At 43.6% G+C, this 26,261-nt stretch overlaps 1 protein-coding gene across 1 annotated transcript in view; it reads right to left on the bottom strand.

Annotated features, from left to right (window-relative positions):
* RIPOR2 (RHO family interacting cell polarization regulator 2) overlaps window positions 1-26,261 on the bottom strand; it is a 212,209-nt gene that overhangs the window by 131,431 nt on the left and 54,517 nt on the right. The window lies entirely within an intron of this gene.

The following is a 26,261-nucleotide window of genomic DNA, read 5'->3' on the forward strand; positions in this document are numbered from 1 at the left end:
TCTCCTCTTCCATTATTCTTTCTCTCCATCCATCCATCCACCCACATTTATTGAACTCCCTGTCATGCTAGCTGCTATGGATACAGATTGTGAGGGGTCAGGGGTTAAGGTTAAAGAACTGGCTCCTGGGTGGGGGTGGGGAAGCCTGATTTGCAGGGTTTGCGGACTTTCATGGTGTAAATATGCCCACCTTGCTGATTTCAAGCTACCAACCTGACATCACCAGAGACAAAAACTGTGACGAGAGTGCAGCAGCACACATTACATATTATTTCCCACCAAACACATACATGTAACTGACCTCGTGAGCACAGATGAAAAAGGCAAAGTGTAATAATTAGAAAGTGCTGAGTTTATTGAGTTTTTATTAACTATTTTTAAAATAAAATTTATTTAATTATAAGGTTATATAATTTAATTTTAGATAATGGCTGTTTTAACAACCAGTTCACAATATTACTGCAAATTTAACAACTGGCACTCATGGACAGGTATGAGCTGATAAGTCATAGAAGCTGCCTGTTTTATGGAAGTTTTAATCTAAAAAGATGCTATGATATATGTATGTGTATATATGCTATGTATACAGATACATGTCTGCAGATATATGTAGTAAACCATACAGTTAGTTGATGTAATAGGATAGCAGAGGACCGGGCTGGCTATAGAATTAGTAGTGAGGTACAGTGAGGCCCCTGGAAGTAAAATGATCCTGGGGAAAGGTGGCGATTTGGACTTAACACAAGGACCTAAGAGAACACAGAGAAGGGCTGGTTGGAACTCAGCATGTGGCCCTGCTTCCCTAACCAGGAATATTTCCTCTTATTTCTGGGCAGTGTCTTCAGACCCAGACACCCTGACACAATTTTCATCCTTGACCTGGCAAGAAAGAACTCTAACGTTGGCGCCCAAGCCAAGCTACCCCAGCAAAGTAGCAAGGCTAGCAGGGGACAGAGCTGCTCCCTGCAACTATCCAGAAAATGCCCTCAAGAGCGAAATCTTGTGGCAATGAAGCAAACAGCATAAGCTAGATTAATGACCAGCTTCCATGAATCCTGCCATCAATAACAGACGGAAACCTTGGGATTCCTAGATGGTTCAGAGGCTGGAGAGAACCTCAGGGAGATGCAGCGCCTTTCTTTGCAATGTGGCATGTGTAGACCTGAGCAAATATTTTAAAATTAAGAGTTGGGACCATTTCTACTCTGATGTGTGGAACAGGTAATGGCTGACATCTGCCACGTATGCATACGTTTGCTTAGGGAACAGGATGTGAGACAAAGTGTGAACAAGCAGCTATTTCTGGGTAAGTTCTGCAGGGAGAAGGTTTTTTTTTTAAATATATATTTGTTCACATTGTTTGAAATTTTAATAATTGCATCTTTATTTTGCAAAAAATAAACAATAAGAAATCCTGCCAATGTTAAAAAAAAAAAAGGCAAATACAATTAAAAGAAGGAAGTGAAGGGAAATGGATGTGGCTCAACCAATTGGGCTCCCGTCTACCATATAGGAGGTCCAGGTTTTGATGCCCAGGGCCTCCTGTGTGCCGAGCTGGCCCATGCAGAGTGCCAGCCCATGCAGGGAACATCACCCTGCACAGGAGCTCCATGCTGCATGGGAATACCGCCCCTCATGGGAAAGCTGCCCTGCACAGGAGTGCCAGCCGACAGCAAGATGACACAACAAGAGACACAATGGAGAGAAATAAGAAGACGTAGTAGAACAGGGAGATGAGGTGGCGTAAGAGAGTAATCACCTCTCTCCCACTCCGGAAGGTCCCAGGATCGTTCCTGGAGCCGCCTAATGAGAATACAAGCAGACACAGAAGAACACACAGCAAATGGACAGAGAGAGCAGACAATGGGGGAATAGGGGGAGGAATAAATAAAAAATAAATCTTTAAAAAACAAAAAAGAAGGAAGTGAAAACGTATCCATAATCCCACCAGCCAGAAATAACCACTGCTAATAGTTTGTTGTGTAACCTACTGGAACTTCCTGCCTTCTTTGTACCCTCTTTTTAGCTTTGGTTAATCTGTCCCTGTCTCTGTTTTGTAGAACTGTGCTCCCTGTGCGCAGGCAAACGCCTGCGTGTCTTCAACACAGCAGGCTCACAGGTTGTTTCACCTGTCTCTAATTAGCCCTTTTCTCATTCCCCATACCTATTTCAAAGCTGAAACCATTATCTGTAATTCACCCCTTGTTTTGGAGAAAATATAGACTACCATGTGTGACTTTTTCACTTTCTTCTCTTCCACTTTTAAATTTGTACCCATCCTTTCTTGACTTCTGTTTCAGATAAAAACCTGTTATTACCCTATTCAAGGAGTGTGCCTTTTCTGAAAAAAAGAAAAATCCTCTTTTTTTCCTTTCATTTTGCCAGTAATCAATATCCATGGTGTAAAATTTAGGAAAAATAAGGAAACACAAAGGAGAACATAAAAATCACATGTAATTCAATCACTGAGATCGTCACTTTTAACCTCGTAAATCCTTCGTGCATGATTGTCTTCATATGTACATTAAGTTAATAGTTTTTATGTAGCAACAATTTTCTGTGTATGCTATTTTATGTCCCTTTTCCCACTTAAAATATACTATGAATATTTTTGCCTATAATAAAATACTCTTCTACAAGATGATTTTAAAAATAATTTTTAAAAGCTAAAAATAACTTTTAAAAAACAACTAGGTGATTTTTCTTATTATGAAAGCAGTGCATAAATTAGAAAATATAGTTAAAAGGGGTGAAAAATACCTGTAACCACCATCCCCCAAGATACAACCAAATGACATAAGTTTTATGCAAATCTATTTTATAAGGTTGGTGTAAAAGGAATTGTGGTTTCAGACTGTGAACTTTAAATCATTATAACTAGACTCAAAAACATCTTTATTAATCAAAATAGGAACCATTACAATCAACACATTTTTGTCATTGGGAAATAAGTTTGTTTATTCCTATAGTGTGAAAATCCGTGCTTTGGGATTTGGCGAACTCTTAGAAAGCATTTTCTGCATTCTGCTGGTTGTGGAAGTGTTTTCCCTGCAAAAAGTTGTCAAGATGCTTGAAGAAGTGGTAGTTGGTAGGCGAGAGGTCAGGTGAACATGGCAGATGAGGCAAAACTTCGTAGCCCAATTCGTTCAACTTTTGAAGCGCTGGTGTCGCATCGTGCAGTTGGGTGTTGTCGTGGAGAAAGATTGGGCCCTTTCTGTTGACCAATGCTGGCTGCAAGTGTTGCAGTTTTTGGTGCATCTCATCAATTTGCTGAGCATCCTTCTTGGATGTAATGATTTCACTGGGATTCATAAAGCTGTAGTGGATCAGACCGGCAGCAGACCACCCAACAGTGACCGTAACCTTTTTTGGTGCAAGTTTGGCTTTGGGAAGTGCTTTGGAGCTTCTTCTTGGTCCAACCACTGAGCCGGTAGTCGCTGATTGTCGTATAAAGTCCACTTTTTGTCCCATGTCACAATCTGATCAAGAATTGGTTTGTTGTTGCATAGAATAAGAGAAGACAACCTTCAAAACGACGATTTTTAAAAATTTTCGGTCAGCTCATAAGGCACCCACTTATGGAACTTCTTCACCTTTCCGATTTGCTTCAAATGCCGCACGAGTGTAGGATGGTAGACATTGAGATCTTCAGCAACTTCTTGTGTAGTTTAAGAGGATCAGCTTCGGTGGTTGCTCTCAACTGGTCGTTGTCAACTTCCGATGGCCAGCCACTATGCTCCTCATCTTCAAGACTCTCGTCTCCTTTGCAAAACTTCTTGAACCACCACCACACTGTACATTCATTAGCAGTTCCTGGGCCAAATGTGATGTTGATGTTGCGAGTTGTCTCCACTGCTTTATGATGTATTTTGAACTCAAGAAAATCGCTCGATTTGCTTTTTGTCTAACATCATTTCTATAGGCTAAAATAAACAGCAAGTAATAAGTCATTAGGAAAAAAATACAAAGTGAGAAGTGCACATTAAAATGATGTATAACATAGCCACATTTATATAAGAATGCGTGCCAATAGCAAACAGCAAATTTCAACAATGCAAAACAGCAATTACTTTTGCACCAACCTACTATAAACATGGCATCATTCTAAGCGATACACAAGTATTATCTCATTTAATGTTCAAAACAACCCTATGCTGTAGTTATTTGATAATAATCTCCATTTTTTAGATGAGAAAACTGAGGCTTAGAGAGGCTAAGTAACTGTCCAAAGTTATGTAACAGTAAAAATGAGAAACTGACCTAGGCAATTGGGTTAGAGAGACTAGATGCTTAACAGATCTCAGCTGACAGAAAACACCTTTCCATGCTGATAAGTAGTGCTTTCAGAGATGTACCCACCCCAGGATCAGGTAAATACTGAGTTTTGTTTTCTTGCATTTCTCTCAAGATTTTATTTTTCAATTAATAGTTGCATGTAGAATTACTTTTGTTTATTTCCTATGAGAGTGGATTCTCATTTCAGCTTTTTCCAAATGGCTGGCCAAGGAGTCAGCATTTATTTATTGAATAACCTATACTTCCACACTAATGTAAACTGCTAACTTTGCTTTTGCTTCCATCTTCTCTTGCTTTCCTTGGAAACTTGCTTCATTTATTATCTGCCATCTTGTCTGCATCCTGAACATTCGAGTTAGCTTTGAGGACCTTTGCTTGATTGAGCAATTGATGCACTTATTCATTCAATAATATTTATAGGGCAGCGGACTTGGCCCAGTGGTTAGGGCATCCGTCTACCACATAGGAGGTCCACGGTTCAAACCCCAGGCCTCCTTGACCCATGTGGAGCTGGCCCATGCGCAGTGCTGATGCAAGCAAGGAGTGCCCTAACACGCTGGGGTGTCCCCCGCATAGGGGAGCCCCACGCACAAGGAGTGTGCCCCGTAAGGAGAGCCGCCCAGCGTGAAAGAAAGTGCAGCCTGCCCAGGAATGGTGCCGCACACAGAGAGCTGACACAACAAGATGACGCAACAAAAAGAAACAGATTCCCGGGTGCCGCTGATAAGGATAGAAGCGGTCACAGAAAAACACACAGTGAATGGACACAGAGAGCAGACAACTGGGGGGGGGGGGAGGGGAGAGAAATAAATAAAAAATAAATCTTTTAAAAAATAATAATAATACTTATAAAGGATGGGACAGTGAATAAGATTTTTAAAAATCTCTCTTGGGCCTTACAGTCTGTAGTTGGATACTGCACTTGTAAGGTGCCAGGTACTATTCTTAATGATTTACAAATATTATCTCAACTTAATCCTCATAACAAGGCTATGATGTAGTTACTATTTTTTAAATTAATTAATTAATTAATTTCTCTCCCCCCCCACCACGTTTGTCTGTTCTCTGTGTCTATTTGCTGCGTCGTCTTTGTCCGCTTCTGTTGTTGTTAGCGGCATGGGAATCTGTGTTTCTTTTGTTGTTGTTGTTGTTGTTGTTGTTGTTGCATCATCTTGCTGTGTCAGCTCTCCATGTGTGCGGTGCCACTCCTGGGCAGGCTGCACTTTCTTTCGTGCTGGGCAGCTCTCCTTATGGGGCACACTCCTTGCTCGTGGGGCTCCCCTACGCGGGGACACCCCTGCGTGGCAGGGCACTCCTTGCACACATCAGCACTGCACATAGGCCAGCTCCGCACGGGTCAAGGAGGCCCGGGGCTTGACCTGCGGACCTCCCATGTGGTAGACGGACGCCCTAACCACTGGGCCAAGTCCGCTTCCCTAGTTAATATATTTTATCTTACTTCAGAGGAAATAAGGCATGGAGAAGGTAAACAATTTGCCCAAAGTTACTTAGCTGGTAAGTGCGGAGTTGGAGAAAGGTAATAGGCAATTCCAATTTGATGCAATAAATGGTATTGGCCATAAGGGAAATATGGGATTCTGTGGACGCTGTTATCAAGGGCACTTGATGGGGCCTTAGAAGTGAGAAAAGACTTTTGGAGTGAGTGAGCCCAAATGCTTCCTGAAGAATGTGGTATAGGGCAGACAGAGACAGCTTAGGGGAACTGTGAGTGGGCAGTGGGGGGGTGGGAGGCTGGGGTAGAAATATTTACATGGGAGGAAGCAGCATACAAAAGCCGAGAGAAGAGAGAAGGAGAACATGGGTGTCGAAGCTAGAAAAGAGTATGTGGTGGGGTGGGGAGAGCATGGGAGGTGAAAAGTACTAGAGTTGGAAGTGTCAGCAGATGCCCCACTGTCCTGGGTCTTGCTAGTTGCTTTAAGGAATTTTAACTGTAGACTATGTATGAAAGGAGATACTGAGGCGTTTTTAGCAGGGAAAAGACCACTCCAGCTGCTGGGTGGTGGGTGGAGAGCACGGCAGCAGGAGCGCGGGCGGGCGAGCTGCGAGGGGCCTCTGGCAGCATGTGGGTGAGCAATGCCGCTGGCGTTAACGACAGCAGTGGACACGAGGATGCAAGCTCTGCTTTGGCGGACATTGGACGCACAGTAAGGAGAGGGCTCTAGGCTAAGACCCAGCTCTTGGTTTGACTGATCAGTCTTCCCAGTCACCACATTAGGTTTTGGTAAAAATGTAGGTAATGGATTCCACTTGCTATCCACATACTCCACAGGGGAGAAAGGACAACTTGCCTGCATTCTAATCATAACAATCCTTCATCATCCCTCATTAAGGGAGGTCTGCAACGTTTATAAACATGCAAAGTGTTAAGAGTATCATCGCTGGGATGGGATTAGGCACAACTGAAGACATGGTTTTTTACATGTTGACTGAGAATATAATTCACATACCATAAACTCACCATTTAAAGTGTACACTTCAGTGGTTTTTAGTACACTCAGAGTTGTGCAACCACTGCCATAATCTAATTTTAGAACATTCTCAATACCCTAAAAGGATATGAGCAGCCACTCCCCAATCTGGTTCCCCTGCTCCACCCCCGCCCGAGGCCACCTCTGATCTAGTTTCTGTCTCTGCGAGTTCACCTGTTCTCAACATTTTTCATAAATGGAGTCGTATAATCTGTAGTCTTTTGTGACTTGCCTCTTTCACTTAGCATACTGTTTTCCAGGATAATATAGTATATATCAGTACTTCATTCCCCTTCATGGCCAAATAATAGTCCATTTTATGGGTATATCACATTTTGTGCATCCATTCACCAGTTGACGGACGTTTATGTTGTTTCAACTTTTTTTCTCTCCCCTCCCCCCCCGCAGTTGTCTCTTCTCTGTGTCCATTCGCTGTGTGTTCTTCTGTGTCTTCTTCTATTCTTGTCAGCAGCACCAGGAATCTGTGTCTCTTTTTGTCGCATCATCTTGTGACAGCTCTCTGTATGTGCAGCCGCCACTCCTGGGCAGGCTAAACTTTCTTTCGCACTGGGTGGCTCTCCTTTACAGGGGCACTCCTTTTGCATGGGGCTCTCCTATGCGGGGGACACCCCTACGTGGCACAGCACTCCTTACATGCATCAGCACTGCGCATGGGCCAGCTCCACACAGGTCAAGGAGGCCCGGGGTTTGAACCGTGGACCTCCCATGTGGTGGGCAGACACTCTATCCATTGAGCCAAGTCTACTTCCCTGTTTCTAGTTTTGAATAATGTTGCCATGAACACCCATGTAGATGCTGTTGTGTGGCTATATGTTCTCAGAACTGCTAGGTCATATGGTTACTCTTTGTTTAGCATGTTGAGGAACTGCCAAACTCTTTTCCAGAATGGCTGCACCATTTATATTTCTACCAGCAATGAATGAGGGCTCCAGTTTCCCTGTATCCTCACCAATACTTTTCATTGCTTGTTTTTTAAATTTCAGCCATCCTAGTGTAAGTGAAATGATGTCTCATTGTAGTTCAATTTGCATTTCTCTAATGAAAAATAATGTTGAGTATCTTTACATGTACTTATTGGCCATTTGTACATCTTCTTGGGGAAATATCTTTTCAAATTCCTTGTCCATATTTTAAATTGGGTTGTCTTTTTATTATTGAGTTGTAAGATGTCCTTTGAGGCATGAAGATTTAAAATTCTAATGAAATCCAATTTTCTAGTTTTTTCTCTTTTCTGTGACTTTTGGTTTTATATATAAGAAACTCTTGCCTAATCCTTGGTCATGAAGATTTACATCTATGTTTTCTTCTGGGAATTTTACAGTGTTAGCTTTTCCATTAAGATTATGATCCATTTTGAGTTCATTTTTATATATGGTACGAACTATGAGATAGGGTTCCAAATTCATTTGTTTGCAGGTGGATCTCTTGTGCTGGGGCAGGAAACATATGTAGTTTAAATGCATCACAAAGCCAATTTTAAAAATGCTTTTCAAGGTTTGTGAAGATGTACATACTGTTTAGCATTATACATTTTGCCAAATGAAACTTGAAAATTCCACCAGTCCTTCGGATGGCATTGCAGGTAATGTTGAGAGAGTATTTTGACAACATGTGACTAGACAGACCCAGTCATGTCTTTCGGAAAGTCACCTAATAATCCAAGAGAATTTTAAAAAGGTACTATATATATAAAGCTGGTCATTTATAATAGGCAAAAATGTGAAAATATTCCAATGCCCAGGAATCAAGAAATGGTTAAACAAACTATGTTTATGGCGCAATGCTATAGAACCATAAATAACAAATACCTAAACTACGGTGATATATACAAAGGCATACCCTAAGTAATGTTGAAGTGAGCAAAGCAGAATTTGTACATCCTTCTTAATTAAAAACATTCTAAGGATGGATGGATGCTGACAAATCTCTCAATTAATTGAGCACAATAGTAATGTCTATTAGATGCACTTCAACAAAAAAGGCTGCTTAAATATAAAATGGAGATCAAAACGAACTTTCTGAATGCCGTAATAAACACCCTTCCATTTCTTCAAAATACCTTTCTCTTAGTCATTTCCCAATGTATTGAATCTTTATTTCAATATCTGGGAAAAAATAGAAAGAAGTTAGAAAGTTTTCTTGGAATTTAGCTATTAAAACCATCTATTCTTGAGAAGTTTAAACAATGCCTAATGAGATATTATTTCTCCAATGCTTGACGAGCTACACTGGAAATGTGTCTGCACATAACTTGGGATGAGAAACAGAGTGAGCTTTAAGCCTTGAATATAGGATGACTTTGGAGTTAAATTAATTAACGTGCTACTCTGCTTCAATTCAGAATTTTCTAGGAACAGAATCTAGACTGGCCATGATGGGTCCTGGGAAGAACCATGCACTAAAAGTGGTTGGGAATGGAGGAACGGGCTCATGGAAGCTGGACAGGGTGGGCACCTTGGGGTTGACCATGGACTTAGTCGTTGAGCCTAGCGGGTGAACACACCTGGGGGCCGTGGTGGGGGGACGGCTTTCCCTTGATTTTATGCTTCTCCAAGAAGGAACACACATTAGAGAAACACGGCGGTCTTCCTCTCCGTCACGCCTCCTCCCAGCAGAAGAACGTGGCTTAGCTGATGGGCGACTGTGGAACAGGGCGTTGAGCACGCGCACATTAGCCCCTTCCTCTCCTGTCTGGAGCCCGCACTGCCTGCGAGCTGCCTGTTCCTGTGTACACTAATTTGTGTTGGGATGAAGCCCCCTGAGGGGCCCGTGGTTGCCCAGGGCCGTTCATTCTGGGGTTCAGGATGGGTGTGTCCATTGGCCAAAACACCTACACAACACTCTCCAACGTGGCCTTTATCTACATTGGAATTGTGTCTGCATTTCCTGTAATACTGGTGACATTTTGATTTTCATCTGCCTACCTTCTGTGTCTAAGTTTCCAAATTCGGGGAGAAGAAAGGAAAGCCTCTTGAACAACAGGAAAAGGCTATTGTTAACTCATTTTCAGATACTCTACTGTAAGAACCAGGTGGAAGAGCAGAAGCAAAGGAAAGGCACAGCGGACACGTGTTCTTAAATGCCAGCTCCCAAGTTCGTCCTCTCCTCAGACGTCCTAGACGGAGGGGCAGGATGGCTGCAGCTGGAAAAGAGGCAGTGGTGGGAATTAGGGAGTACTTTGTCATTTCTAGCTAGGTTTGTTCCTGTTTATCAATCAGCAAACATTTAAGGAGAGCCTGCTCTGGGCAAGGCGCCATGCTGGTCCCTGCTGGAAACAGAGCCGTAAGGCACCGCAGCCCATCCTCAGTGGATTTCCAGTCTTGTTGAAGAAACGAGGCACATCAAAAGGTAAGTAAGTGGGCAGTGGATGTGGTTCAACTGATAGAGCATCCACCTACCATATAGGAGGTCCAGGGTTCAGTACCCAGGCCCGTGTGGTGAACAGCCCACGTGCAGTGCTGCCACACGCAAGGACTGCCATGACACACAGGGATGCCCCGTGTGCAAGGCGTGCACCCCGCGCAAAAACCGCAGCCCACGCAGGAGAGGGCTGCACACACGGAGAGCTGACGCAGCAAGATGACGCACCAAAAAGAGACACAGATTTCCCATGCTGCCTGCCAAGAACGCAAGTGGGCACAGAAGAACACACAGCGAATGGACACAGAGAGCAGACAAGGGGGTGGGAGTGAGGGGTTGGGGAGAGAAATAAATAAATAAATAAATCTTAAAAAAGAAAAAGTTAGTAAGTTACAATACAAGACAGGACACAATCAATGTCAATGTGTTTTACAGACAGGTAAGTGCCAGGGAAATTCAGAGAGGACACTTTCGAACCTCCTGAACCGATAAGAAATTGGGGGGCTGCTTGCTGGAACCGTGAGTATTCAGGCTAGGGGAACAGTGTGTGAGGAGGACCGAAGTCAGAATCTCCAGGAGGATTTAGTGAGCAATTTGAGCGACATTGACGGAGTCCCCGCTGTGGGAAAAGCACGGTGCCAGGGGAATGAGGTGGAGGCAGGGGGTCGTGGAGGCCAGGAGGGTGCAGACAGGCAGCCCAGCGCTCCAGTGGGACTGACTACCTGTGGGCTCAGGACAAGCCACGTGGCCCCTCCAAGCCTGTCTCCGTCTCTGCGCTGGGCACTATCGTCAGCACCGAGGACACAGCATTGAGACAAGTCCCTCTTTATCTATGCTGACCACAGGGTGCAGGCGTTGCTCTGAGCACTCTATGAACACGTAGTACACATTTAATCCACCCAGTAGCCCTGCGAGGTCGGCACGCTGAGCGCCCTGTGTTAGGACGAAGGCGTCGGAGTGGAGAGGGGACAGGACCCGGCTTAGGACTCGCAGCTGCTACCGCAGGGCCAGGATGCACCTGCAGCCCGAGGCCCTTAGCCGGGACGCTGAGGCCGCGACTGGAGCTTTCACAGCTGGGGGGGTGTGGCGGTGGGAGGGGATTGTGGGGGGCAGAAGGAATCGGTGGCCGTGTGCTGTCGACCTTGGCCATCAGGGTAAGGAAAAGAAGATGACCTTGCCAGCAGGGTTCTTTTCCGTTTACTGCTTGACTGCTTGAACAAGATGTTTGGGCTTAAAGCTATAGGTTGTACGTGGCTATGGAAGGCCTTGCTGTAGAGATCAGTAAAAAGCCATTTTAAGAAGTTTATTCGTTGGAAGAGGCAGAGGAGACTAATTAGAAGGCCTGGATCTAGGGCACGGGCAGTGGCAAGGAAAAGGAAGGATGTCAGCTCCATGTAAATAGACTAGCGTCTCCTGGTGTCTAATGCCAGGGGTACGTGGGGCTGTGGATTCCCAAGGACCCTGCAGTCCCTCGTGAGCTAATGCGTGCAGCAGGCCGAGAGGCCGAGTCTTCATTAAAAGGAGGCCGTTGATCTTAAGAATGGGTGCTTTTCCCTCAGAGCCCATCTTTTTATTAGGTTTCGTGGAACTACATATCGCCTGGGAGAGGCCAGAGAAAAGACACTTGGTGTTTGTGTACTGTCGTATGTTCTGAACTTGGAGCTGCTGAAAGCCGAGCATTTGGAAAGGAGTAACTTACAGCTAAAATAGGAGAGGTAGAGTGGTGGGAAAAGCTGATAGCAATATTCCAGGCCACATTAGTCCTAAGAAATCTCCTAATTTAGGAAATGATGTACATCTGTGAATCTTCGATAGCGATAATAGAAAGTCGATAGTTGAATTTGCTTGAGGTCTCACTTGGGATGCAGTGGTCTGGAAATTGAAGAACGGCTCAAAATATCTCTGTTTTGATTGAGGGGGGGAAAGTTGAGCTGCAAATCTCACTGGGGTAGAGTTACCGAGTCTTCCTGCATTTAACCCTTTCTTTGGTTGGCTGTGGACACCTCAGCAGAGAACATACCTACTCTGCCTGGCAATTCTCAAACCTCTGCCACCAGAGAGCCAACACTTCATACCTAGCAACTTAGGAAAAGATCACATGCATTTTTGTCATAATAATTTTGATATAATCGCAAATCTCCAGAAGAGTCCTAAGAATAAATGTAAAATAAAATAGAATACGATGCAGCCATTTATGAAGCACACACATGTATATATAAATTATCTTCTGCTTTCTATTAATATGTAAATCATTTTACTGGGAAGACATAAATAAGATGTCTCATGGAATTTGCACAGTTAAAAGAAAAATCAGGGGCAAAAAAAAAAAGCAAGGGATCAGATGTGGCTCAAGCAGTTGAGCACCTGCTCCCCACATGGGAGGTCCCAGGTTTGGTTCCTGGTGCCTCCTGAAGACAAAGAAATAAACAACAAGCAAGCAAATGAGGAAACCAGTCAGAGGAGCTGATGTGGCTCAGTGGTTGAGTGCTGGCTTCCCACATATGAGGTCCTGGGTTCAATCCCCAGGCCCTGGTACCTCAAAAAAAAAGCAAATTGCGGAAGTTATGTATAGTACAATCATATTCAATAAAAAAGGTGTATATATACGTGTGTGTGTATGTGTGTGTATATTAATCCTCCTTGGGTTTCATTTGACTTTTGGATAAAAACTGTGTCTTTCATCTGTTGTGAAAATTCTCAGATCTTATGCTTTTTAAAACTTTTTATTTTGAAATAATTACAGATGCACTGAGGTTGTAAAAAGCATATAAAGAGGCCCCATGTATCTTTCATCCAATTTACCCCAACGGTTACATTTCTAAAGCCCACTATCATAACCAGGAAACTGACATTGATGTAGTGTATGTGTAGAGGTCTCTGCCATTTTAAACCATGTATAATATATTCATGTAACCTCACCAGTCAAGATACAGAAATATCTCATCATCACAAAGATCTCCCTCGCTCTACCCCTTTAGTTACACCCACCCCTCCCCCTCCCCCTGCCCCCGCCCCGCCTGACATCCCTAACCCCTGGCAACCACTAGGCTGTTCTCCAGCCCCATAATTTTGTCATTTCGAGTATGTTATATGAACAGACTCATAAGGGTGGCTGTTTCCATGCAGCATGATGCCCTTGAGATACACCCAAGTTGTGTGAACCAATAGCTCCTTCCTTTCCCTTGCTGAGCAGGAGTCTATGGTCTGGATGGACCAAAGGGTCTAGCCATTCACCTGTTGAGGGGCATTTTGTTATTTTTTGTTCTTGGCTGCTAAAAGTAAAACTTCCATGAATGTTTATACACAGGTGTTTATGGGGAGGTAAATTTTCATTTTCCTGGGATAAATGTCCAGGAGTCTGGTGCTGGATCGTATGCTAAGTATATGCTTAGTTACCTAAGAAACTGCCAAACCACCTTCCAGACTAGCTGCATCATTTTACATTCCCACCAGAAGTGTATAAGCCATCTGGTTTCAATTTATGCTCCCCAGTGTGACAGAGTTGGACTCAGGTGTGGTTTCCCTACACATGGCTCTTCTAGCCCTTCTATTTGAACCTATAATTAGTACTAGAGTTGATGGGTATATGTCCAAGAGATTTAAATCTTTGGGATATCCATGTGCCAGCTGGGCCCTGAATCTCAACAGAGTTGCAACACTTACTCTCCAGGTCATTGAACTCACCCAGGACAACTAACAAGGAGATTATGAAGACCAATGACCATCCCAAGGAAACGAGAAAGTCTACAACCATAAGCAAGGGAGTCCCAGCCATCGGCCATATGGGACTGAAGTCCCCTCTCAATGAGAGGTGGAGTGGGCATCACCATCCCAGAATCCTCAGGATTTGGGAATGAATTATGGACTAAAGTAGACTTACTGATATTCTACTATAGACTTATTGTGATTCTAGCAATGGAAGAAATTATATCATTGATGTGGAGGCAGTGGCCACTGGAGGTTCTGAGGGTAGGGAGAGGGAAAAATAGGTGTAATATGGGGGCATTTTCGGGACTTGGGAATTGTCCTGAATGATATTACAATGACAGATACAGGCCATTATATATCTTGCTATAACCTACAAAATTGTGCGGGAGAGAGTATAAACTACAATGTAAATCCATGTTTAGTGGCAGTGCTCCAGAATGTGTTCATCAGTTGTAATAAATGTTCCACACTAATGAAGGATGTTGTTAATGTGGGGAAATGTGGGAGGTGTAGGGAGTGGGGCATATGGGAATCCACTATATTTTTTATGTAACATTTATGTAATTTAAGTATCTTTTAAACAAATATATATATATGAAGCAATTCAGCATCCTCACCAATTTTTTTTCTTTAATTTTAGGTGTTCTAATAAATGTGCAGTTATATCCAATCTTGGTCTTCATTTGCATTTTCCTAATGGCTAGTGATGTTGAACATCTTTTTGAGTGTTTATTTCTCATCTGTATATTGTCTAATGAAGTATCTGTTGAAATCTTTTGCTCATTTTTAATTGAATTTTGGTTTTCTTATTTTTAAGATTTGAGAATATTCTCTGTATTCTGGATATTATCTTGCCCTATTCAGGGATTTATATTACATGGATGCTAGACCCTCTAACTCGATCCTCCATATCATTTAACTTCTTTCTCATTTCTTTGTCTCTCTGAGCTGCTCTCTCAATAATGTCTTCAGATCTATTTTCCACTTCACTAATTCTGTTTTCAGCAGTGTTTAATCAGCTGTTAAACACATACAGTGATTTTTCAATTTCTATTATATTCTTCATTTCTAGAAGTACTATTGGGTTCTTTTCCATATTTGCTTGTTTGTTGTCTGTAGTTTCTGTTTTCTTGCACGTATTTTCAAACTTTAACATGTTAAGCATAGCCATTTGGAGTCTGTCTGATAATTTGGTTATATGAAGGTCTTATGGGCCTTTCTTCACTTTCTCTAGTTTCTACTGATTCTACACGACGTCTTTTCTCCACGTGTTTCATTTCCACCAGAAATCACTGAGCTATTGATTTTTACAATTTTATTTATAGAAATTATTTGAGGCTTTGCATATAGGTGGGTTCCTTCACCACTTTGTTTCTCCCAGGTACCAGGGCTTACGATATCAGTGTGTGGGACTCTTCTAAAGTGAATTCTTGTCTTGAGGTACTTCCGACCATTCAAGTCCTGCAAATTTACTGTACCACTCCTTGTGTAAGCCAGCTTCTGGGTCCAAATTCCCAGGTTCTTTCCTTCCTCCTCTCAATTTCAAGGTTTGGCAGATTTCCTTGTCTTCCCCAGTGGTGGGGTGAGGTGGGAGAGCTAGTTTATTTGTAGTACATTCTTAGATTGAGGGTGAACCCACTGGGGTCCCAGCTTTGTAGGGGTAGGTTAGGATGGGGGAGAATTTTCTATTAAACCTTACAGGTCCTGGGTTTTTGTCTGCTGTGTAAGTATACATTTTTATTTAGATAACTGTATAAAGGATGAGATTATGGGAGACTTAACTTTCACATGTTTTCCATTTTTAAATTAATCAAAAATTTAAAAATACTGAAGTGCTAAGATAAATAAAAACAAACCTGAAACACTTTTACAAGGTCAACATGAAAAAGAAAAAGGTGGTTACACAGCCAACTGTGTATATTTAAATTTACTACTTAGTCAGCACCAATAATTACAGCAGAGTCGAGTGGTCCTATGGGATAAGAAAACTTTGGTAAATATTTCTGTTAAGATTGAAGAGAAAACCTTCTGAAGTCTGAAGACCCTCTTTAGAGGTGGGAAAGAAGAAAGAGGAGAAATCTTTAAGGGGAAGTGCTGGTATACTGGAAAGCAAAGCTACATTCCAAGAAAGTGAGGGTATTAGTTTCCTCTTGCTGCTGTAACATGACATGGCGAATTCAGTGGCTGAACACAAATAGATATCTCATATTTCTGGAGCTCAGAAGCCCAAAATGGATCTCACAAGTTTAAACACGGTCAACAGGGCTATCTTTCTTCTGGAGTCTCAAGGGGAGTCTGTTTCCTTGTCTTTTCTAGTTTCTAGAGGTCACCTGCTTTCTTTAGCTCTTGGCCTCCTTCCATCTTCAAAACTAGCAATGACCAGCTGAGTCTTCGTCAAGCTGCACCACTCAGACCTGAACTCTTCTGCCTCCCTCTTCTATGTTTAAAGTCTTTGTGATTACACTGGGACCACTTGGATAATCCTGGATAACATCCCATCTCATGGTCAGCTGATTAGCAACTGTCATTCCATATGCAATTATAAGTCCCCAGATTGTCACGTAACGAAACATATTTGCAGGTTCTGGGGATTAGGAAGGCCATTATTCTGCCTACTGTAGAGGCAGAGGCCTTTGGGCCATTTGGTCCAGTTAAGATGGGGAATGCTTGTACAAATTGTCTGCAGATAAATTACTTCTTAAGAAAAGGTTTAATTGTAGAATGAAACACAAACAAACAGACAGCAGATGAATTATTATAAGGCAAACACCATTGTAACTCTCGCCTGCATCTAGACATTGAACTCTGACAGCCATCACAGAAGCCCCCTCGGGGCCCCATCCCCATCCCAGTCAGTAACTTTCAAAATGACCTATCACATGGTAGACACAACCCTGGATAAAGCATGAAAGGGAGTAAATCACCTTTTCCCTCCCTCTTTCGGCCCTGCTATGACTTCTTCTCTGTAGCTGCAGAGAAGGAACGGGGAATGTAGCCATGCTTCCTTCTGAGGCTCTCCTCACTCTTAAACATGATTCCCAAGATCCCAGCCTGTGACCCTGAGAAATATCAACCGGCAATAAAATCTGATGGACAGATTGACGTCAAACTTTCTGTAGGACCAGAGCTAGTGCATCTTGCAAAACTGTTTATATAATAATAATAATGATGTATTTTTATAGTGTCAGTTCTTTCTAAAGGACTTTAATGGACAGTCTTGGTTCTTAGGAGCAACTTTCTCAGCTGACGAAAATCTTTCCTATTCCATGCACAAAATTAAGGTGCACATATGATTGAATGATTCTTTCTGGGAATAAAACATTCGGTGAGGCAATTTCTTGGGGGAGTGGGAAGTGAAGTGTATTTTTCATAATTGAGTGTGGTGATCTGAAGCTGTACGTACCCCAGAAAAACATGTTCTTAAATCGAATCCATTTTTTAGATGTGAACCCATTGTAAGTAGGACTTTTTGATGAGGCTACTTCAGTTAAGATTAAGAACTGGGTATGTCTTAATCCTCTTACGGAGTCTTTTATAAACAGAATGAATACAGAGAAAGAAAGAAAGCCACAGAGCAAGAAGCTGAGGTCTACCAAACTGGGAAGAGAGGGAATTGCTCGGCAGACGCAGCCATGTGCCTTGCCATGTGGCAGAGGCGCCAAAGAGCATGGGAGCCAGTCTGTGGGAAGAAGGCACCGCCTTGAGGACGCCTTGATTTGGACAATCTCACAACCTCAAACTGTAACCTAATAAATTTCCATTGTTTAAAGCCAACCCATTTCATGGCATTTGCTTTCAGCAGCCTGGGAAATGAGCACGTTGAGCTGCTGAAGCAAGTCACTACTGGAGAAATCATGAACTAGACGTTTCATTACCATCATTCGAAAATTTCATGCACATTATTGAGTCTTATCATCCTTATAAATAGGGTATTAAGTTCGCTAAATTACCTAATCTTAGCCCAGAATGTTTTGTTTAATACTGGGTTAAGATTCCTGTGTCAGACAGCTGCAAAGTCACGTGTTGGGGCCCTGCCGAGCTGGGAAATAATACATTTGATGGTTATGAAATTGTGCTTGATTGATTTAATCACTGTAATCTTTGGCATTGTGCAGATACGCAACCAGGAGATTTTCATTCAAACAATTATGCATGATGAAGTCGTGTTACATGGGAGGCTTACCCCTGTGTTTATTTCTGTCTAAATGGAAAGGAGGATGGAGAGCAAGGTACCCTCCAAGGTACAGCCAGGTGAACCCACACGAAACAACAGGGAAAGAGCACGGTCGAGTAATGAGCCAGCGTGGACTTGACCATGAAAAAAACGAGCATCTAATTAAATATACACCTATGACATCATCTCTCAAAGAGGATCGAAAGGCAGAGACTCGGGCCCATGGTAGACGCTCCAGATAACTTAGTTTCTTTTCCCAGGAGGAGTCCTTGCAGGGGTTCTGGGGAGCTGTGGAGAGGCAGAGCCCCTGCGGATCCCGCCACTCTCCTCCTCCTGGTGACAGGCTCATGGGGGGATCAGGAGCGCCACCTGCGTGCTGGCTCAAAATGAACCCACGGGGACCAAACAAAGGAGGGCCTCGCCTTTAACAAGTGGTACCTAACTAAGGGACGAGGCCAGCAGCGCCTGAGCCCTTCCCCTGATTAGGGACTCCCAGGACCCTGGCTGGCGCGGAACGTGCTGCCGTTTGCGCCGAGCTCAGGGCGTGTGGATAGGAAGGAGGCTGTGCGCGGCTGGGGGCGCGCGGGGACCCAGAGGGAGGATTCCGGGGGCGTGCGCTCCAGGCCGCGTCTGAGCGCAGTGAGAAGGGTGAAGGCTCTCCACTGCCCCCAGGCGCGGAACCACAGCGCGGCGGACAGAAGCAGGAGCTCGGGCGGACAGAAGCAGGAGCTCGGGCGGACAGAAGCAGGAGCTCGGGCGGACAGAAGCAGGAGCTCGGGCGGACAGAAGCAGGAGCTCGGCAACCATCCGCTCCAACCCCGTCATTCTGTTGATGCGGAAATTGAGACCTGGGGAGGGTGCGGGGGATCCCACAGCTGGCCAAGAGCCAGGCGGGCCCTGGGCTGCGGGGCTCCAGGAGTCTAGCCCCGTGCACCTCTCCCGCGTGCCTCGGTGCGCTTCCAAATCCGCTTATGTCGTATAATGGATCCCTTTTCTAACTGGCGTGAAGCTTCCAGTAGGGCAGAAGTTACGCGAATTCAAGTTACAGGAATGCCAACATAAATTCGTTGTCTGTGAGATAATGCGCGACCTAATTTAATTCTCTGTAAGCTTGGTATTTTTATTTATACTTTTTCTGGCTGAAACAAAAAAACGAGAGACATTCTTAAACAAGATTATATAGACCAAAGGATCTCCAGGAGGGCCAGAAGCCAGATGTGGATGGAATGCCGTCAGGGCTAATTCTCAAACACACGGCAGGTTTTGGCGAAAATTCACGGCTGCTGCCACCATTTAACACAAAAACTGCGACTTTCATGAATACCGGTGGTCACATCTATGAAGGTAAGAAGTGGGGTACCAGAAGCTCTGCCCCTGACACCCCACCGCTGTGTAGAGACGTCACCATGTTTCCTTATTTGTTTTTTAATCTGTAAGGTACATTTTTAAACATTTTTGTGGTAATATAGATAATATAAAAGTTGCCACTTTAACCATCTCTAATTGTACAGTTCAGCAGTATTGTCACAGTCACAGTATTTGCTGCCGTCACTTCCATCCACTACCAAGACTACGTCATGACCCCAGACAGAGAATCTGTCCCCATTAAGCAATAAACCCCCCACTGCTCTCCCTGGTAACCTCCAATCTACATTTTGTCTCTATTAATTTGAAGATAACGAGATATTTCACACAAGTGGAATCATACGATAATTGTCCTTTTCGTGTCTTCTTTCAGCAAAATGATTTCAAGTTTCATCCAAGTTGTAGCATGGATCAGAACTCCATTTCTTTTCGCAACTGAGTAATATTCCATTTTATGAGTAGACCACATTTTGTTTACTCTTGGGCACAACTTGAGTTGTTTCCATGTTTTCGATATTGTGACTAATGCTGCTAGCAACAATTGGTGTACAAGTACCTGTTAGAGACCCTGCTTTCAATTCTTTGGGGTGCATGTCTAGGAGTAGAATTGCTGAGTCGTACGGTAACTCTATGTTTAACTTTTTGAGGACCCACTGAACTGTTCCAACAGTGGTTGTGCCCTTTTACATTTCCACTAGTGACATACAAGGGTTCCGACGTCTTCACATCCTCACTAAATCTTGTTATTTTCTATAATTTTTGATGGCTGCCGTTCTATGGGGTGTGAAATGCCATCTTATCACGGTTTCATCTGAGAGAAACGGGGTGTAAACACTGAGGAGGGTGGCAGGCTCCTTCTCCAAGTGCCGGGGCATAATCACCCTTACACACACATCTCTTAGCCTGAGGGGGCTTTGGTTCAGACCTCAGCTTCCTGGGTTCTGCCTTTGAAGTCATTTTTCTTTCAATCTGGCTCTTTTCTGCCCCTTTCAGTCCAGGCTGGCAGTGGTTCCATTCATACGAATCTCAAAAAAAAAAACTTGGTTTCACATACAGTACACAGAGGCTCAAACCATCAGACTAAAGAACTTTCCTCACATCCTTTCTGGGTAACTGCATTTCCAGTCCTGACCCGCACTGAAAGGGCTGACTGGTTCCACGCTCAGTTAAACCCTCACATGGAATATCAGTCCCTGGGAATCATCTCCCAGAAGCTCAGAATCTTCCAGATCATCAGTTTCTGGTTTCTTTGTTCCCAGGAATTCAGTTCTCAGCTCATCCCTTTCTTCTCACATTTTACTATAAGCTGCAAGGAGAAACCGGGTGGCACTTTTCACAGTTAGTTCAGAAATCACCTCAGCTAAATATCCAAGCTCATCACTTTCAAAGTCTGCCTTCCATCTGATATCAGGACTCAAGGTTGCCAACTTCTCCACCTCAAAACAAGGGCTGCCTCTCTTCCGGTTTGCAATGACACATTCAGCATTTCCATCTAATGCCTCATTGGAAGCACCTTTAGCACCCATAGTCCTAACAGTCTCTTCAAAGCAACCCAAGCCTTTTCTATAGCACCTCAAAATTCTTCCAGCATCTACCCGTTACCCATTTATAAAGCTGTTTACACATTTTTGGTATTTGCAATAGCACCACCCCATTCTTCTGGTACCAAAATTTGTTTTGATTGTCTAGGCTGCTGAAAGCAGACACCATAAAATACGTTGGCTTTTTTAAAAAGGAGGTACAGGGATTGAACCCAGGACCTCATACGTGGGAGGCAGGCGCTCAACCATCGAGCTACATCCACTCCCCGGTTGGCTTTTTCTTTTTTTTTTTAAATTTCTCCCCTCCCTCATTGTTTTTTGTGCCTGCTGCCTGCTCTCTGTGTCCATTCGCTGTGTGTTCTGTGTCTGCTTGTCTTCTCTTTAGGCAGCACTGGGAACTGATCCTGGGGCCTTCCAGAATGGGAGAGAGGCACTCATTCTCTTGTGCCACCTCAGCTTCTTGGTCTGCTGTGTCTCTCATTGTGTCTCCTCCGTGTCTCTTTTTGTTGCGTCACCTTGTTGCGCCAGCTCTCTGCATGGACCAGCACTCCTGAGTGGGCCATCACTCCTGTGCAGGCCAGCAGTCGGCATGGGCCAGCACTCCATGTGGGCCAGCTGTCCACTCAGGGCAGCTCGCCACACAGGCCAGCTCATCTTCACCAGGATGCCCTGGAATCTTTCCCTAGACCTCCCCTACAGTAGACGGGAGCCCAATTGCTTGAGCCACATTCGCTTCCTCCCAGTTAGTGGTTAACAACGGGCATTTATTAGCTTATAGTTTTGAGGCTAAGAAAAATGCCCAAATCAGGGCATCATCAAGGCAATGCTTTCTTCCCAAGGACTGGCTGCTGCCCCTTCAGATGGCCAGAGTCACCAGCTCATCTGCTTCCACCTTCTCTTCTCATTATCGTCAAGCTCCCTCCCATCATTACACCAGCGGCCTTAGGTGCTTGTGGGAAAGCACTTAGGCGCGCTAAGCCAGTGACGCTCCAATATTAGTGTGCATCAGAATCGTCGGGAGGTCTTGTTAGAACAGCGTGCTGGGTCCACGCCCAGAGACTGTGATTCAGCAGGGCGTAGGGAAGGCCTGGGAATCTGCATTTTGTACATGCTCCCCGGTGAGGCTGTTACTGTTGGACCGCAGTGACTGGAGGACACTGTTCTGGGGCCTTGCTATTCACAAGCGTTCCAGGGACAGCAGTGTCTGCATCACTTGGCAGGTCCGTCCCGCATCTACAGAATCAATTCGCCCTTGAAGACGATCCCCAGGTGATTGACAGGCCCCTTAAACGCTGAGAAGCTCTGCTCCAGATGAGTGGTTTTCCATTCTAGTTGCACATTAAAATAAAGCTAGTATATATATATAAATTTTTTTTCATTTAGATATTCTACCAAACTTCTAATTTTTAAACTCTAACAGTCCAATTAAACTTAAAGAATTAATATTTACTGCAAGTATAACAGAGAATGGCAATTATCCTTCAATAAAGAACTGTTTCTGAATAAAGTAATCACAAATAAGTAGGGAAAAGAACAGCGCAGTAGAAAACTGGGCAAAGGGCAAATTATGCAAGAGAAGTACAGATGAATTGCAAACCCAGGAAAAGCATCAAGCTCATTAACGGCCAAATAAGTAATAGACGAAGGATAAATTGGTACAGCTTTTTTGGAGAGCAAGTTGGCAATGTGCTAAAAGGATCTCAAAAACACTCATCTCTGTTGATGCTGTAAGAAAATAAGGAAGCAATCAAAGAATATATAGAAAACTATTCACTATGGTATTGCTTATATAGCAAAAAAAATCACTGAAACCAAATGAATGCCAATAAAGAAACAGTTAAATAAACGATGGTATACCCATACCTTGAAATACTGTGCAGTCATTTAAACTATGTTTTTTTAAGAAGACTAAATAATACTAGAAAATGATCACAATGTTAAAATAAAAGAAAAAAAATACATACAGAAAATACGTACTGGGAAAAAAGAACACCAAAAATCATGGTAGGATTATCAATGGTTTCTATTTTTTTTTTTTCCTCAAAACTTCTCTGAATGTTCTAAAAGGTCTCTTGACGCGCATATATTCTTTTTTAAAGCCTAACAAAGATAAATGTTTAATTTTAAAACAAAGAAATTTGGAACCTGCAGCCTGCTCCTCTTTTCTGTTTTCTTTTTGTCAGTTTTGGAATTCTTTATTGGTCTGAATCCAGGGGCCAAGGCCAGCCACTCTCAATCCTCATTTGAAAGCTAGGTATACCTGGGGCATCAGAGGAAAGTGAGACCAAATGTTTATTTCCAACGGGGAAATACAGTACAGTTATTTCATATTTTATTGTTCAAATAGAAAACTCAGGGGAAATGTGAAATAAACACCAGTTTTGATACAAATCTTAACGAGGGCAGGAAATAGCAAGGTCCAGGCACTGGCTCCTCCTTGATGGGAGGGGTAGCTCTTGCCTCTGTCTGCTCGCTGCTCTACATTTTCGCTTGTTCCTATAAACGTCTTGCTATTGAATGCCTAATTATTCAGTGTGTGAATGCTTTGAGAAATAAAGTCATCAGCATCTCAAAAAAAAAGCAGTGTAAACTCAGAGCCTGCACAGGCAGCTGATCCCCACCCCCATTCGCGAATCCAAAGCTTAGTCGGCCGCAGTGGATTTGGGGCTGCTATATCGAGACCACAAGCGCAGCCGGGCTGGCAGTTTATTTTGAAATGAGCTCATGGAGGAAAAGTAGCACTGGGCTTTTAACTGAATCGGAGCTTCCCAGCAACTGCCAGAGTGGGATTTTGATACCTCATTAGGACAAGTAAGTAAAACCTTTAAAGTGAAAAGTGCTTTAAAAAAAACTGTATTACTCACACATCAATCTAATGTGAGTGAGTATTTCACCTTCTACGTGCAGTTTTCCAGGCCGGCTTATGACAGTTTCAGAAATATGCTTCTTAATCTGTGTTTTTGGCACACCCCTTAACCTCTCTGAGCCAGAATTTCTTCATTTTCAATATGAGGCTGCTCTCAAGTGTTAAAATTCTATAATTCAGGAAGCGGCTGTGGCTCAATTGACTGGGCTCCCGTCTGCCATATGGGGGGCCCTGGGTTTGCATCCCGGGGCCTCCTTGTGAAGGCGGGCTGGCATGCACCTGTGGAGAGCTGATGGCCCGTGCCTGCGGAGAGCTGGCACAGCAAGATGACACAACAAAGGGAGACAAGGAGACACAGGAGAATGTGCAGCGAATGGACACAGAGAGCAGACAGCAAGCAAGCCGCAAGGGGGGTGGGAATAAATAAAAAATGAATCTTTAAAAAAAAATTCTACAATTCACTGAAGGCCCATTTTTATTTATACACAGATGTATTTTAATATAAATATATACCACTTGATAAATACAATAAAATGGTCATCTGCATTGGGTGTTGCTAGGAGGGACCTTTCTGAAGAAGACCTTATCCAGGAGACAAAAATAATTGACCTGGGAAGTGGACGTGGCTCTAGTAATTGGGTGCCCACCTACCACACAGGAGGTCCTGGGTTCCAGTCCCAGTGCCTCCTAAAGAAGACGAGTAGATGCCGCAATGAGCGGATGCCTAAATGAGCAGATGCCACGAGCAAGCAGATGCTGCAGCCCACAGGTAGCAGATGGGGCTCAGGCCATTGGGCACTCACCTCCCACAGGGTCAGTCTCCGGTGCCTCCTGGAGAAGGTGAGCAAACAAGGAGCAGACAGATGAGAGAACCAGCTGGGGGTGGGACTGGGGGGGGGGGGTAGGGTGGCACAGATTAAAAAAAATAAAGTAAATAAGTAAGTCTTTTTAAAAAAATTGACCTGCAGTGGCTTTCTGAGCAAATGGAAAGCACCAGATAAAACTGCAGATAAAGTGCACCTGCTGATAAATCAGTTTCATTCCAGTGGCAATACCTTATCAAAATGGACAAGCACACTGTACTACTCCATATATCTACTCACCACTTTGAAAGATTGCCTTACGTAAAATGGAAACAACACCAGCCAGTCAGAGTGTTTCCTCACTGCCCATGTGACTTTCCCCTGTCTACCTCCTCCGTGGCGCTCCCTTCTACTCTCTAAATGGGATGCTACCTGATTCACGAGTCACTCAATAAAGTTGAGCATTCCTAAATGTCATGAAAGGTTTTCTTTTAATGTATTTTAATGACTGGTTTAGGATCAGGGCCTTATTTATTCCTGTTGGTATGGACCCATTTCAAGTAGAACCTTTTGATGAGGCTACTTCAGGTAAAGTATGGTCCACCTCAATCAGGATGGGTCTTAATCCTGTTACTGGAGTCCCTGATAGACAGAATACAATTTAGGTATATAGAGAAAGCCACTGGATGGAAGAAACTGAAGGTCAGCAGATCCTGGAAGAGAAGGGAGAGCCCAGGAGAGGCTGCCATGTGCATTGCCATGTGACAGAGGAGCCCAGGGCCAGGGATCACTGGAAGCCAACCCTAGAATGTCAGTCTTTGGGAAGAAAGTACCGCCTTCATCATGCCTTGATTTGGACTTTTTCCAGCCTCAAGACTGTGAGCTAATAAATTCCCATGGTTTAAGCCAACCCATTGCATGGTATTTGCTTGGGCAGCTCAGGAAACTAAAACAGTGGTATAGCTTGGTGACAAAAACCATAGGGTTTTAAATGGACAGACTTGGACTCAAAGCTCCATTTAGCCACTTACAGATTTGTAAGTAACCAAGCTCCAAACTAAGCTTTCTTCCTTTGAATGATGGGAACAGAAATACTCCCTCACAGAAATTAAATGAGTTTAAGAATGTACAGCATCTGGCACATAATAGGAACTCAATAAATAGTAATAAACCTTATTATTGTCACTGGTCAGCTAGTGACTACATATATATAGCTGTTGTTGTTTTAAGGAGGCATTGGGATTGAACGTGGGACGCCATATGTGGGAGGCATTGAGCCACATCTGCTCCCCTAGTGACCATATTTTGACCACCAAGTATAGGTAGTGGAGAGGGTAGACCATAACTCAGAGGGAACTGCATTACTAAGTTGAAACCCTCTGCTAGGATACACTGGAGAATCCCATCCTAGATAAATTGCTTGGCCTTGAATATTTAATGCAATCCAAATTTTCTCTTTGCTATTCCACTCAGCACTGTTGATCCTAGAGCCACGGAGAAGGTGCTAAGAATTTCAATAGACACCGTGAATTACTTTGAATTACTCTCCCATCAGCTTTGCCCAGATTCAGACAGTTACAAAGCAAATAAAGCACTTCCTAATTATCTACCCAAGCAGTGTGAGTTCAGCCTATTCTA

This window comes from Dasypus novemcinctus, chromosome 22 (assembly GCF_030445035.2).
Source record: "Dasypus novemcinctus isolate mDasNov1 chromosome 22, mDasNov1.1.hap2, whole genome shotgun sequence".
NCBI lineage: Eukaryota > Metazoa > Chordata > Mammalia > Cingulata > Dasypodidae > Dasypus > Dasypus novemcinctus.